The sequence below is a fragment of the Lepeophtheirus salmonis genome, chromosome 13 (genome assembly GCF_016086655.4).
Source record: "Lepeophtheirus salmonis chromosome 13, UVic_Lsal_1.4, whole genome shotgun sequence".
In the NCBI taxonomy this organism is placed as follows: Eukaryota; Metazoa; Arthropoda; class Copepoda; order Siphonostomatoida; family Caligidae; genus Lepeophtheirus; species Lepeophtheirus salmonis.
This window is the reverse complement of record NC_052143.2, coordinates 19586063-19603289: the sequence shown is the minus strand read 5'-3', so window position 1 is coordinate 19603289 and position 17227 is coordinate 19586063. Positions and strand designations below refer to the sequence as shown.

At 28.4% G+C, this 17227-nt stretch overlaps 2 long non-coding RNA genes across 2 annotated transcripts; one reads left to right on the top strand and one right to left on the bottom strand.

Moving 5' to 3' along the window:
- Positions 1–3505: 3505 nt before the first annotated feature.
- LOC139907020 (uncharacterized) lies at positions 3506–4859 on the bottom strand. The gene is made up of 2 exons (XR_011783319.1): positions 4440–4859; positions 3506–4340 (listed from the first exon to the last, which is right to left on the bottom strand). It is a non-coding gene; the product is annotated as an uncharacterized lncRNA (long non-coding RNA).
- Positions 4860–7762: 2903 nt separating this feature from the next.
- On the top strand, positions 7763–8267 carry LOC121127941 (uncharacterized). The gene is made up of 2 exons (XR_005867967.2): positions 7763–7870; positions 7937–8267. It is a non-coding gene; the product is annotated as an uncharacterized lncRNA (long non-coding RNA).
- Positions 8268–17227: the final 8960 nt, after the last annotated feature.

Sequence of the window (17227 nt, the reverse complement as noted above, 5' to 3'; positions counted from 1 at the left end):
CTATTACTGAAAGGTGTACGTCAAACAACAAATTAATCTTTCTGAAAGGACTTGCAAGAAATATTCACGATAATTAAACATAATTCGTAAAAATACTAAGATTTACTAAGATCTTAGGACAGGCTCATTTTTGATATTTCGGCAGACTCAATCCCCTAACATCAAAAGCTCCATGCAAATACGATCAATTGTACTCTGACCATTGGATTTTGTTTCTGCTACTTTGGAGTTATTGGGGGATTACGAGGAGTGGTGAATCTCACCAATAATTCTTCTATCTTAAAGTTGGAGACTGAGAGGCATCGTAGTGTTTAACTATTTTTTGATAATCTTCTTCAATAGCAGTAGTCATTTTTTAATTTATATTAACCCTAAATAATTAATCATATTTATCGTCCAGGAGTATTCCATCAATACTCGATAACTCCACGATAAAAATAGATGTAATAGATATAAAAATACAAGATTGTAAGATAACTTATTCCTGAAGCACAGGAAGAGAAGCACAAGTGAAGGGTCGAAGCGACCACAGCACAATCCATGATAAGTTAATGAAGTATTTAGATAAATTTAATGTTATATATCATATTAAAAAATGATTTTTATAGACGAGGTTCCCATCTTGATCTATTTCTATAACTCTAATACAATCCTCTTCATGGCCTTTTGATAAAGAAAAGGACTGCATATGAATGTCAATTATTCTAAAGATCTTTTACGAGTCCCAGCATGATCCTATGTCGAATGATGATGATTGTTGTAGGATAGAATCCAGAGCTGAACTTGAAGCAGAGAGAGTAAGTAATCCTGGAGAAGGGAGTGAGGGGCCCGTGCAAACTTGTACATGGATTTGAATTGTGAAAAGAGGAAGGGAAGATAATGAAATTGATGATGGTCGATGGATGAGCAGGAGCGAGTAGTGATAGACGATGAACAAGAAGAAGTGTAATGATGGGATTTACTTTTATTTCCCAAGGTCTAAATAATATCCACGGATTGGGATTCCATGCCAAGTTTATGGCATGTGTAATATTTTTGATTCTGAAATGATAATAACTTCTTGGTTTGACACATGGAGTAATTGGAGCCTGGAATTATAGAAGAGGGAAATAAAACTCTTCGACTCTATTTATAAGAGATGTTTATGAAAAATAAAAATATTACGGAATAACATAAGAGTATTAGACTTCAGTATAACTTTGAACTACTCAGTTCCATACTATAAGGAAGCTATTAATACAATTATTGTGGATGTGCAACTAAATTGCATTAATATTTGTCAAATTTGTATTATGAGAACTTAACAAGTTGAATGGTAATAAAATATTGGATATTGTTGATGATTTTTTGTAAGTACGTTAATTATCTAGCGGGTTGGATTTTCAGTTTCTACAAATGAACAATAACTTCAACCAGATATATTTATGTCCGAATTTAAATAAACTTTTTTTAAATTTTATATTTATACCTTGAAATAACTAATTTACTCAATGTAACCTCCTCAGCCTGAATGAAGAGCGTTAGTCTCTTCCTAAAAGATTATAACCCTTCTTTAATAAGTTTACGTCCATGGTGTCCCAGCACTTGTTCAGGGGAGGCCCTCAAGGTGTAGATATTAGGGCGACGAATTTTAAAGGCTTTGGACTCAATGTGTGCCAAAAAATATATTCTATTATTATATTATACTAGTTTATAGATCTATTATGAATATCAAGACATCAGATTACTTCAAATTTCAATCCATCAGTTTCTTATGGTTGTATTTATTGAATGACAAATTATTAAATATTTGTTATTATTCAAATATTTGATATCTCACTCTTAGACTCATATTTATTTAAGTATTTAGAAATATCCAAATAAGAGTACATTTATATTTTAATAAATTAAATATTATATCAGATAAAACACCAATTTAATGTTTTTCAATGAGAAAATTGTTAAAAAATAAATTATACAATTTTTCAAAGAAGCACATACATTCAAATTCATTATCAAACGCAATAACTTTGTAAGTGAAGTAATTAAACGTAAAATAGTAATTTACAGTATGTACTTCGTGAGTTAACTGACTAAATATAAAATATATGAAAATGTACCCTTAGATTAAAAATATCATTTTTTTTCTATTTGCATAATCTAAGCGTTATAAGCATGTGACTCAATAGGATAATTTTTTAAATCTTCAATTTATACATATACATTAATCGATATTATTACATAAAATTATCTAGAAACAATCTTTTCAAGAAAGGCTTCTTCAACTTTCTTTTCAATTCAAGGACATGCAAAGAAACATAAATATAAGGTATAAATTTTGTGATATTTTCATAAAAAATTATCATAAATATAATAGATTAAAAATATGTTTTTGTTATAACCATATCTTACACTCTTTTTTATTTATAAAAAAGGGTTGTCCCAATTTAACAAATAAATTTTAAATGATCGTTTATGCATGAAATTTTTCTCTTTTTCTTTAAAAATAAAAATAAATAAGTCCCTTTTTATATTTAGGGTTTTAGATTGGTTCTAAATATATTCAAACATAAAAGGGATATTCATTATTAATCATCCAGTTGAAAAGGTCAAAAGTTTACATATCTTTATAATAAAATCAAGGAATAATTAAAGTTGTTCTAATGAAGCTGTTAATTGGTAAGCATGTACAAATCCATAAAAAACCTTCCCATTCTTGATTTCGTATATTTTGTATCATTCCGGTTGCAAAAAAAAAAAAATCGTGACAACTTCAGTTTATACAACATATTTTGATAATGAATTTAATTTATGGTGTTTTCTTACATTTTATTATTTAGATACTAATTAAACTACAACTCTGATAATAAAGCCTTTATGACTCTGAGAATCCAATGTAAATAACCATTAAAGTGTAATTAATGAACATATATTTAGTAACTACAATATATGGTACTTTGTTTAGCATACATACATATGTAGAACACAGTTTGTCTTTTCAAATCGGTTGATTAAGTTATGTAGGTGATCATAAAAGTAAATTTAATGGATATATACTTATATATAAATTCAATTGTTTTATGATGTCAAACTTGTACTTTAACAATGCTTGCAATACTTTTTTTATTATATGAAAGTTAATTTGTCTCATTGTGACTTCCTTTATATTATACAATTTAATGTGCGAAATAAATCGTGGACTTTTTGATAACGAACAAATAGGGTAAATTATTGGAAGAATGAAATGGAGTACAACATTGAGATTTTAACACATCATATATCTTTTCATTTATCAAAACGATTTCTATTGGCTGCTGCAATGGTCTCCAACCTGGGCCTAAATGCTCCGCAGCACTTTTTGATGAAGGCCTTCGACATTTCCTCCCACTGCTGCTCGAAAGAGGCCTTAATTTTATGAAAATTTCTGTGAGGGATATCAAAGACTCTCGTCGAATGTTCCCCTCTCGACTCAAAGTCAAGAGGGGAACATTCTGAGTAGGAGGGTGGCCAAGTCATTCATTTTCTCCCCCCGAAAACTATGTAACAGGAAATGGATATTAACAAGGGTCTTAATTTTGGAGTATCATATGTATCACTCCAGCCTTCTCTTTGTGTTCACTTTTCCTAACAAAGATATAAACTCTAATTATACGTTGGAATGAATATAAACTGCTACAAAACCTCTTTCTTTCAAAATACTGAAAGATTAATCATTTTTGTTAAAATTCTTTATGTCATAAACTTTAGTCAAAATACTGAAATATATGTAAATTTAATTACGCCTAAAATAATAAGGATGCTTGGGTGGATATTTTCAGCGAATTAATTGGATACGATGGAGTAGGCAGAAGTATACACACAATATTTTCAAATAAGTTAAATAGTTTATACCATTTTAAGACAAAATTTATAAGATATGAAATTTAAATTGAAATATTAAATGTTGTATCATTCAAAATGATCACCCTCGGTATTGATCACCATATGTAAACGGGAGATAAAGGCTGAAAAGCCCTTTATTACAGATTTCGTTTTGAAGATGGACATGCTTCTCTTCACAAAGAGCTCCATGGATCTCAAGGATCAATGGGATGTTTGTTTACCTTCGTTCTCACCTCTGGCCACAAATAGAAGTGACAAGGGTTAAGGTCTGGGCTGTTTGAAGGCCACTCGACAAATTTTGATAACGATGTAAAACTGGCTGTCGATGTAATGTAGGACAGTTTTGGCAACATGAAAAGGTGCTTAATTTTGAATCCACATGAACTTTGTATCTGGAAGTTATCTGGCTTCCAACCATGGTATCACAACATTCTTAAGACGATCCAAGTAAACTGATGAGATCAACTTGAGACCATTGTCTAAAATGTGATCAGATATGACATTCCCGTTCTGGTGATCAAGCCAAAGACTATTATCTTGGACTGGAACTTGGTATGCATAAAAAAGAGGAACTTTACCTCTGCCCTTTGCATCCAGATGTCATTCTTTGGGTTGTAGGCAGCATCCAAGGTGAAGCTTGACTCATCACTTAATAGCATTATGATGCATGATTAGATTTACAAATTTAGCAGAGCTTTTTTCCTCTTCGTACCCTGATGTCTTCATCATCATGGTAAGAAGATAAGGTCTTGTCCTGTAGTAGAGCTTCAAATGAGCAGCCTTTGAGATGCCAGGATTTGTTTTGATGGACCTCTTGAGCCGAGCCAGGAAATTGCTACTTCTCTTTTTGGCTTTGTGTGAGGCATATAAGGAATGGGAAAGCCCCTTATCCACCTTCAGTCGTTTGGAGACGTCATAGACGGTACTCCTGCCAAATTTATTGCCTCAGCATCGTTGCCGGCCTCAAACAATTATGTAATGAGTTTATATTTGTCCTCTTATTATGAAACTGAATAGATTTATAATAAAAGCAAAAATTGTTGTTTATTTATGGACAGTAGATTCAGGTCAAGTTAAAGATTAGCCAGATAAATGCAATAAATTAAAAGTATATATATATGTCCGGAACTTCTGCTCACCCTATTTGTATATGCTTTCACTCAAAAATTATTTTATTTACTTCATATCTTTCTTAATACTTGGAGCTCCTTGATGTTCAGGGATTCATTCTTTATGGTAGAGTTTATCGTGTCTCACTGATGGAATTAATCCAAATCGAATTTTTAGATGCATTACGTTTAGGACGATATGCTATAAGATACTTAGAAAGATCATAAGTTTTAACAGTCAATAGAAAAAATAAATTTATTTTATTACGAACTTGTTTTTTCTATTTTATAGCGTACTATGTAATAAGGACCTTCATCCAAGAATTCATTAAGACGTTAATTTAAACTATTTTAAGATGGAAGGAATTTTGTCGGTAGTCTTCACTTCGATGTAGGTACAAGGTAATCAAAGAATCTAGAAAAAAAAACAATAAGGAAATAATTATAATATCTTCATATACAGTAAAAATAAATGTAATTCAATGCTTCATAATAATCTTTTCCAGTTTTCTACTCATTTCTTTTATCGTTTGATCACGAGCTTGGATCTAATCAAGGTAACTAGAAATATGGATTTAACTATTTATTAAAGGAATTTCAACTGTTTATTTTACTATTCCATTATCCTTCCAATAAAAAATAAAGTATTTTATCATTTTTAAACTATATTTAATAAATAATATAAAACGTTTAACCATTTAAAAAATGTATTTCTCCAAGAAAAATTATTTTATCATGAGGAATTATTAGACAGATGAATATTTTTCTGCATATATAAAAAAGAGAGATTGTGTGTGTGTGTAGATGTCCTTTATACGTTCCTACACCATTGAACCTAGGAGGCTGTAATATTGCACGGATTTTTGAGCTTGGACAGGCTACGACAATTTTTGGGGAGGTCAAATAAGTAGGGCTTATGCTATACCCAAAATCAAAAAACTATTTTTTGCAGCTCAAGGAGATTAACTAAATTATTTATCAATAAATGATTTGCGTTTCAAAAAACAACTATACGAATAAAAACGTTTTCTAAATTTATTCAAAATCAAAAAAGTTATAGGCAAAAAAAAGAAATCGGTGAAAATTGCAATTTTATATATTTTATTTGCAAAAAAATGAACTTCTAAAGGAATCTGGAATTAGTAAATGGAATAGAGTTTGTATAAGTTTGTCTGGAAATTCGTTTGCATATAAATTTGCTGAATAAAAATTGATGTTTAACTGAACTATCTGTAATTTTTTAATCATTTTTTTTTCTTTCTCTTTTTTTCATTTTTTCATAAAACGTCAATTTTCAGTTTTTTAAGAAAAAATGTCACAAAACGATGCATTTTGCACAAAAATTGCCACCGCAACAATTTGAGTGGTGTCTATTCAATTTCCGGAACATTTAATTTCATAATTTTTGCAATATTTGCAAAAATGAACCAACTATCAAGTGTTACTTTTTCGACAACATTATTCTTCATGTCTTTTTTGTTTTTGCAAGTACGAAAAAAATATTGGTAGGTTTGTTTTTTTACAATTCCAATAAATGCTATTAACTATTTTTTGCAATTTTTTTAGAGAATTTTTGATTTGGAAATTTTTTGAAGTAAATAAAAAATGGAATTATCATCTAGAATATTTTTTAGATGCATTTATGTTGGTATGTTATTTGAAGTTTATAGCACATGGATTATAGGTTTTTTTTATATTAATAATACTACTACTAAGGGAGTTAAGATGATGAGACTTAGTTAACCTTACTTAACCGGATTGATATAGTGTGAAGAATCCAAGAGCATAATAATTATAATTATCAGGATATTTTTCGCCAACAACGAAACATTCATATTATAACTATTAGTATATAGAAGTACTTTCTGAATATTATTTTTATTTTTCTAAATTAATTTTGCCATTTTCAATGTGATTTTCCTATCCCTCCTTATCCCAAGCAACGCCGCGTAATCCTTAGCTATTATTTGTATAAAATTACAATATTTCCATAAAATATAATAGTTACAATTGGGAAATACTCTTCTAGGGTTTAAAATTAAATTCTTGAATCATTTTTTTTCTTAATAATTATTCTATTTCTTTTATAAATATACATAAGTACATATACACAAGATAAATGAATTATCACATCACTTTAACACAACCATCAAGTGTATGTAAAATATCAATTATAGTTAAATGATATATATAATATAAAAGGTTTACAAAGAGAGTGTAGTCAAATTTCTCCCAGTGGACAGTTAACCCAGTAAGTATATTTTAACATTAACATAAATAATAATAAGATTAGAATATGATAAAAAGTATGCATTTATATAATTAACTATAATTAAAGGAGGTCAATAATCTCGTTCCACGACATCCATATTTTTATTCTTATTCTTCTCCCCCCCCCTTTCTCAAAGAGGATCAAAAACAAGTAAATCTCCCCTTAAAAATTATCAGAGATGGAGAAGCAGGTTAAGATTAATAAACAAAGTTCCTTGATTGAATGTTATTTCTTAAGTTATAACAATGATTAGGCAGTGGTGTGCCTCCACAGGAGAAGGAATCTGTGTGCCCACCATGATATTAATCATAGTGGACACAAAGCTTCAGATTCGGGCTGAAATAATCCCATTCGTAGACCTTGCCGCGTAGAGCATTTCCTGGACCTTGGAAACAATGTTCTCTATTTGAGACACTCTTAATTTGAAGGAGACGTGACGACAAGCCATTCCAGCTGGGTGTGTCTCACTTCGTAGTGGTGCCATACTATGTCCTCCACCACTCTCAACATGGGTGCAAGCATTCGAAATGGTGTCTCCCCCTCCTTCTTACAGAGCATCCTACGGACTCGCACTCGATTTATTGGTAAAATGTGAGGATTTTGCCAGTCTGTACCTAAGCCACTTCTGGTAAGAATCGATGAAGGGGGGTTTTCAAAGTTACTAATAGGTCTACTTTTTTCATTTATTATTAAGGTTCAGTATCTTCATTCTTCTCTGAACTATAGTGGAAGTGTATGCCGCAGCATCCCCGATGGAAAATACTTCTCTTATTATTGTACTAGGGGCAGTTTCTAGTGCAATATATGTCTGAGTTGGAGGCCCTTAAAGCTTTTTATCCGCTTTTTGAATCCGGGACCAATTGAATCAATTTATTAACATTTATTCTAATAAAATTAAATTATTTGACTTTAACTTTTGAAAATAATAAAATAGTTGTATGGTATCAACATTTAATTGGAACATTTTCTTGATATCTTTTTTAATATGCAAATAAAAAAATATACTTCTTTTCATCATTAGTTAAGTCGATTGTATTTGATTAAATAGTTAATGATTTAATATATATTATGGGAGACAGTTGTATTACGGAACTTTTAATACATTCATAACATACTATTCAATCTAATATTCTTAGTTTCTAACTCAAGTGGAGTATTTTATCCGTTTCAAATTTCCTTGTCTACTTATTCATTTGGAACCATTGACAGGTCACGTTCCATTTTGTTTAACAATCCTGATTGGTATAATCTCTTATTAAATTTAATAAGTAAAATATGTAGGTTTGCTGTGTTAAACTTTGATGCGTCAAAGTCAGTTTTCAATATTACGACAAAGTCAAATGAGTTGCAACTGTTCTCGGTTTCAACTACATTTGTATTTTGATCTAATACATGATTTAGCCATTTTTATGTATTAAGACCTTCAAGACAAAAAGAGGTGATTAATGCCCTTGAAACTTGCTCAAAAATTTCATTTTTAATTGACAAAAAAAGGGAAATATATAGTGTGTGATGTATATAATCTTTTAAATTAATCAATATACTCCAGTTAGGAGCAATATAATATACAACATCATTATATTTTATGTACGAGTCATGATGTTACAATTCTCTATCCTCAACAAATCCTACAATAAATGTAAATGAAAATACAATGATATGATTTGCAATGAATACAATATATTTTTTCATGATTCATTTAAGTATAAATATATCTTTTTTTTATGTATTTGATCTCTTGAAATCGACCTCAATATTTTTTTATTCCACATTCATGCTCTTGAGGAACTGTTCAATTGTGTATTGTATGTACTCTAAGCGCAATGTATGTATAAAAACCTTATAAATAAATAGGAAATTTATATTCGCTCAACATGCAACAACATAATTTATGATGATTGTTTTTGTTTCATTCGGTTTTTTTATCAGATCTTTGCAAATTATATTAAAGTATTAGTTGCAGCGAGCATTAATATATAAAGAATTGGTATCGAATATAAAGTTGTAAGTCGTGAACCATCAATAGCCAATTGTAGTTAAGTCAAAACAGAACTATTGAATTTATTAGTGATCAGGGTTGTCCACAGGATTATATATACATTTATTTTTTTGAGGGGAGTGTTTGGTTTTAAATTTCTAGAATTAGATTTCATTATGGGTAAGTAACGCATCGTTGGACAGATCGAAGAGATGTTTTCGTTCATGTACATTATATAGACATCGTACGTTATACTTGAGATTTTTTAAATAAACACATTAACATATATGTAAGGTACTGTACACTATGTAAGAAGTTTGAATCAGAATATTTTCATTACAACATAGAATTAAGAGGAATTATTAATGATTTGAAAACTCAATCAAAAAATGCCCAAAATTAATAAAATCGGACAAGTATTAAACTAGGATTTTTAATTTCGGACGTTATTCGAATTATGTTTCTTAATTTCAGACATCATGAAATATCTGAAATGTTGAAGAAAAATATATTTACTTCTTTGATGGAATAAATTCAAAGTACAACGTTCCTACTCTTGTACGCAGCGGAATACCTGATTATTTGGCAATCCTTGAGATGAAGGATCTCATATTATTTTGAGGTATAATAGAGAGAGGAACAGACACACGGTATATAAATTAGAAAAAAAAAATAAGAATCCTCCATCGTTAGTTTCTAATTTATATACCGTGTGTCTGTTCCTCTCTCTATTATATCTCACAAAATAATATGAGATCATGCATATAATTATATAATTTATATAGGATCATATCTGTATTTTCAACTACGTCTCGGGAAGGAATATAATGGATCCAGTTCTGCGATATGATGCCATATATTCCATGGATAAATACAATATCTGATTTGCTGCTAAATCTCTGCTCGGATTCTAACTAGCTAAGTATCGAATGGAGTCTCTCCGAGTCAGAGTCGAGTCACTTCAACTCGATTTGGTTCGACTTATTAATAAGCAAAGAAGTAGATAGGTTAAATATCTTTAGATTTTTTAAAAATGCACAGCTATTTAAAAAAAATGACGAAAAAAACTACATATTTAAATTTTAGGAAAAGAAGTTCAAATATATATTTTTTTTAATCCAGAACTATTATAAAAAAAATTAAATATTAAATTTTCTAGTAAAAAGTAAAAACTCCTTAATTTGGGGAGGGCTACACCCCCTCCAGTTCACTTCTGCGAACGCCCCTAGTGAATATTGAATTTACATACTTGGGTAAAGTAGAAATTTAGTAAAGTATTTTAAACACATTTAAATAGGTAAAAAAAGAGGACATTTAATAAAATATAGGGGTTACTTATAAGGTTTATGTCCTTTTTTTTATGAATATGCATTTGTTAATCTGAAAATGACATAAATGCATAATATTATGATCCTTTATTCAACATCTACGCCGCATGTAATTGATCTAGATTACATATTTATAATGATATATAAACAAATAATGACTGTTTATGTAATTATAGTAATCAAACTATGTGATTTGTTTTATAATAATCAAATAAGAGATGATATAATTTCCCTTAATAACAAAACTACCAAAAAAAAATAAAAATAATAATCATTACAATAATTACTTTACCATAGAGTTATAAATTTAAGAAATTAAATTATGTGCATTTTTCTTTTGTAATCGGTAATCTGAGCAATGTTTATTTTTTCTGAAGCTGTTAAAATTATTCCTTATAATTATTTATTTGGGAGAGAACATATAAGTATAGAGCATTGCTAAGTTGTTGTTTTTTTCTCGGAATCCCGAGATTTATCGTTTTTCTCAGAAAGTCCTTGATTTAATTATTTTATAGTATTTTTTTCATTTAATTATAAAATAGTAGCAATATTATCCGACATTGCCCGGAGTAATTAGGCGTCGCCTAAAAGGGCATTTTTTCTGTAATAATATAGAAAGTAACTCCCCAGAAATGCTTGGTATTACTCTCATTTTTTTATGAGCACACTTACACTTAACTTCTCAATAGAATTATAGTTATATCAATTCATATGACGTTGTCTCTCCTTAAGAATAAAAGAATGATAATAAGATTGGGAGAAAAAGAAGTATATATTGGACACACTTATGAGTACTTTAGCCTGCCTGAGGAGCCCTCACTACTATTAACAAAAAATTGATTTTAACATACCAGCGTTTATATCTTATTCAAATCTTAACATATACTCAAAATGGACTTGAATTATATTTATGAATGATATGCATAAGAAACAAAAAGCAAACAGACACGGTGCTCTTTTTACACACACCTGCAATATTTTTTTCATAAGACTATATTTTATTTCTTAGATCAAAATATTCGTATTAAAAAGTTGATGTAGAACATTTTATACAGCAAATGACTTTTTGTCATATATTCATTCAAACAGACGGAAATACATATTTTGTTTTATTAATGTAGATAATCCACCAGAAATTACCATGGTCACCACTTGTTATTCTTGCAGTTCGGATGGATTATGGAATTCAAAAAAGCTAAACCCGCACACTATTTGTGATAATGATATTACGGAAGAACAGGAAAATTGAGTATGTAGGACAAAGGCTTCAAAACAAATTAGCAAAACGTGGCTGTTGGATTGAATAGACTCCTTGTCATACTGATGTATTTTTCCCAATGCAAGATTTAACTTTTTATTTGTACAACCGATGACTTTTTTTTTTCATTTTCCCTTATGCCGTATCTAACTATTTCTTTCCTTCGCAGAATTCACCTAGTTATTTCAGTGACCAAGGAAAATTTATAAAGGATGTGTAGTTAGTTATATACCTTGGGCGTGTGCTGGGGCTAGGCTGGAAGGGCTGTAACCCTACGGTTAATTTAATGATTTTTTTTCAAGAAATTTTATGTTAGAAATTTGTTTCCAAAAATTTCTTATATTGTATGAGCAACTGAATAACTATAAAACATATAAAAACATAATATATAGCTTTCTTGCATGGTGTTATCATTTTTGAAATCCAACAACTTCAGAGGAATAAACAATCAAAGTATATAAGAATAAATTTCCTCAATGCCAAACAACCATTGTCTTTTTCTGTCATTTTAAAGTCGTTTGATAAAGTTTTTATTATTTTTAAAGTTTGGCTAATTTACTTGATAACTTTAACAACAATACATTGTATCCAACATGGCGTTGGCTTTTGTTAATTATTCATTACGATTGACATTTGAAAAATTTCCTATATATTTAACTATCATATACATAATCATATAATATTTTTCTTTTTTGTAATTAAACATTAGTTTTGAGCATTTATAAAGTAAATTTGTAATTGCTTTGGGTAAATTTTAACTAAGAATTATCACAGAAAAGTTAAAAGTAATTAGTACTGTGTTTTATTACCAGTCTTCTTTATCATTCAGATTTCTTTTTTTATACGTAAAAATAAAAAAATTGTAATTAGTTGTATGTATGTGTGCTAGGTTTATAATTCATCATTATTCATACCAAAGAGTTGTTTCGTACAGAGACACGGAAGTTCAAAAAATGAAAATAAAAATAATAATTCATGCATGTACATTTACTTTGATAAATTTGTTTAACCCGAAATAAAATGGAGCTCATGCTAGAGTCATAATACCTACAATATACTCGTACATAATTTTAATTCATTTTTTTTCATTTCCAAGAAAGAAAAGAATTATAAAAGTATTAAATCCGCCCTTTGTCGGGTTCAAAAGGATAGAAAAAGTTAAGCATAAAAAATATGCGTGAGGAATGATCTTATTTCATTGTGATTCTTTAATGATTTTTCCACGATGAACTAAAAATAACAAGAACGCATATCGATAGCACGTTGTTATTTTTATTGCATCACACAACCTTTCCTCCGAAAGAAAAAGAAACAAGTCCTATCATCAGTTGGTATTTAGCCAATTCTTCCTAACAATGAAAATATTATTCCATAATGGGGGATAATTGTTTATGACACAAAAAAGGCAAATATAATTCAACCAATCAATGTGAAGAACACTGATCAAGATAAAAGCAGCAGAAACATCAACAGTTGACAACGAAATGTACTATATATATTGAAGTCATGCCGTCATAATGGAGAACGAAACCTATGTAGAAACTTGGAATTTATACATGTGATGCGTCAACAATGCATCATTATAATACAAAAATCAAGAACATAAAAATTTAATAATTATATTTTTAAAAACATTGATCTTAACGCCTCAATATTTAAAAAATATATATTTAGGTCAATCATGGACTGAAATATATATAAATTTCTAGAAAATTGTTAAGATACATTAACCACAGCGTTAAGCCTTTTTTTTCATATATGAGACTTTATTTGCCTCTCATAACCCCTTTCAAGGAAAGTCTATTTAATCTCTATTTTCTGCAATTTTCTGTACCTTTTAATTGATTAGTTAACATATTTCTAAAAATTTGTTGATAAGTAGATAAAAATACAGATGTAACCAACACTCACTTGTAACCCTTCTTTAGTGAGCAGAGATTTTTTGACAATTTTTTTTTAATTAATTCAAATCTGTTTAAAATAGATTTTTTTGCTGGAAATTTTTAGTATTCTCCTGAAATATCCTTCAGAATAAATGCAATTTTTATTGCTATAAAAATGTACTATGATAGAATAATTCGTCAATTTGCACTTTATAATCAAAGTTTGGTGAATTTCATTGCTTTAAAGTCGTTCTTTTGCTTTTCCTATTTCCTTTTGCTCAATTTAAGACATGCAAGCTGCTACTAAGTTGTTCTATAATGAGCACAGTCAACCTCATCAAAATTAATGAGCACATTTTTATTACCTATAAATTGTTAAAAATATTCATATATCATATAATTTATTATAAAATTGAAATGATAATTTTTGAACTATAATTATCACAAATTATATCACGTTTAAGCCCTAAACTGATATTCTTAGAATTAATATTCAAAAATAGTGGGCTTTTAAATTATCTTAAACTCCAGTAAGTAATTTACTTAATTTACATTTACTTAAATATTTACGAATGCAAAATGGACAAAAATAGATAATTTTGAGTGTATGTTGATTTTGTATTATATAAAAAAATGTGCTTCATATTTGGGGGCAACGTTTAAACCCATGACATTAACTATGCAAAAAAAAAAAATCAATGTGCACTAAAAGCTATCAGAGCTTGCTTTTGAAGGGCTACATACATACATACATATACAAAAAGAGACCTGTGACTTTTACTCCTTTTTACAAATGCCTCTTTACTTTTTTTTTAATGAATCATAAGCAGTTAGATTATAATTCTAGACTGATGAGATGAAATCAACAGAAATGAACGGAAATATTTCAAAAGTATTGCTTGAAGCCAAAATAAATATGTAGCGAATACTATTATTTTTGATGATATAATGATATTCATAATATAAGTAACAATAAAATATATTTCCTTTTTTTTAATTGCCACAATTGATAGCATAGCGGCTTAAGAAATAAAGGGCCAAAATATATAATTGATGGCATAGAGGATTAACACAGTAAGGGAATATTTGTGCAAAAATAGGTAGTTGGAATGATGGATAGATTAAAGTATGATTGAAATTGCTGAGCATGATGAATTCGGTAATTATACGCTTAGATAATCTTTGAAAGTAATCACATTTTATAAGGATTTGTACATTTGATATGACTCCACTATAATCATCTCACCTATATTTATAAAAGTAAAAAGATGGAAATTCCAAAGCCAATCAGGCTAAAGGTCAAATCAATTACATTGATCATTTTCATGGCTTTATCTCAAAAAACACAAAAATATAGAGCGTATTTTATTGTCAGTTGTCTATTTTCTTCTAATTTTCCTCTCATCAGTGTTCTGAACGTTGATTGGTTGAATTTAAATTAGGTTTTTTAAGTATTAAAGACTTTTTAACATTATTTAATAATAATTCTAAAGTTAGGCGGAATTGGCTAACTACCATCTGATTTTGGTCATTTTCCAAGTTTTATTCGATACTTCAGATTGTAAGATGTAATGACGTGTTATTAATCTGAAAAGGATAGTCAAATAAAGTTAATTTGCCATTGTGTAAAACAAAAATGATAGATAAATTGATTATTTTTCTGTTTTATAATTTATTTATCCATTGGTAATTAACAATCACAATGCTATTAATGATGCATTGATTGATTTAACAACATCGATGTTTTCATGCTAAAATTTTAAGATCAATTATATTATTTTTGCCATTTTTTATTACATTATATCATTAATATAAAACTATTAAAATTAGCTCATTTGTTAATTTAAAAAGTAATTTATAAATGCCCGGGATACTAATGTACTTTGATTAATATTGCGCTAATATCAACAAAAACTCTTATGTTATATGTCCTAATTATTCATTCTAGTCCAGTTCATAAAACTCAATATTCAACAATATTTAGAATCAGGCCTTAATGCTTCCAACTAATTCTTTATAATCAATACATAGTCATGGATTAAGTTAGAATTTTAACTAACATAATTTGGAGCAACATGGAACTCTATATTACTACATTGAATTACAAGAAAAATATGATAAAGATTAGAAAAATACAAAAATTTGAAATTATCACTAGACACTTTGTTTTTTGAAATTTTGAATCAATATTTTATGCTTGTAAGGAAGTGAAAATCTGTTATTAGGTCTTTTAGTAGGATTGCCAAATTTCAATTATAATTTTTTATAAGTTTAGTGTAATAATAATACACTAATTTCTTACAGGAAATGTAATTTATTCTTAAAAGACTGATTAAGTTTTAGACTCAAAAGGAGTATATGATTGCTATCAAGAAATGCTATATAATAGTGACTGTCATGAATTAAGCCAAGTAAGAAAAAAAAAAACTTCTTATAAAAATAAAACTTAATTTATGATTCCAACTCCCTTCCAAATTATAATTAAACATTTGAATCATTTTGCAATGATCATCTCACAAGTTAATTATTGTATATTTCGTTCCTGTACTCAATCAACAATAGAGTTACAAAATTAAATAAAGTAACAATTATTAGTAAAGGCCTATTGAGCAATTTTATTATGACCTTGCCTATTGCAATTTCATTATTTTGCTTATACGTACATATCTTTACCTACCTACATATATGCATATAAAGTAAGGTGCATATATATGTTTTAATTAAAATAAGGACCTTTAAAAAACATAAGCACGTGCTAGGAGATAAATAAAAAAAGTTATAAATTTAAATCTCACACCGTGGTATATTTCAAGCACGAAAAATTTTATTAATGATATTGAGAATTAAATGTATGAATTTTTATAATACCTTAAATAATAAGTAATAGGATATCTACGTAGTTTATATTTGGAACTGGGGGAAGTTGCAGACATTTTGTTTTCTAGAAATATAGTTTGAAAGTTTGTTATATATAATACGTCATGAAATTTATGATACCATTGAAAAATAATTAAAAGCCCAGATAGATGCACTTAACTATCTGAAGTTCCTTATGCTGAATAAATAAGATTACAATATTTTTTGTATTTATTTCAAAACATAGTAAAATTATTTGTAGAATTACACAATAGTGTGGTTTGTTGTGTCAAGTTTATGTAGTCAATAATGTTTAGAATAATTAATCATTATTTGCATGTATAAGCAATAGTAAACCTGAAAAACATTTATAAAGTTTCTATCTAAAGCTGCCCTATTTTACAAAAATGTATAAGAAATCAGGGTGATGTTTTTATTTTCCATTGATATGTTTATCAATTCTTTTCAGTTGTGTATCTTTTTGTATATCAACAGGATATTAATATTGAGTGCTGTTTTTTAAAATTTTATGATTACAAATAAACTCAGTGATACCAATTACGTTTAAAGAATTTCATTAAAAAAATGTTTTCTATGTAATTGTATATATCTTATTATTGTAATAGAATGAGAGAAAAAATCGGGAGTTAATAATTAAAGCCAAATTGTATGCAAAAATTTT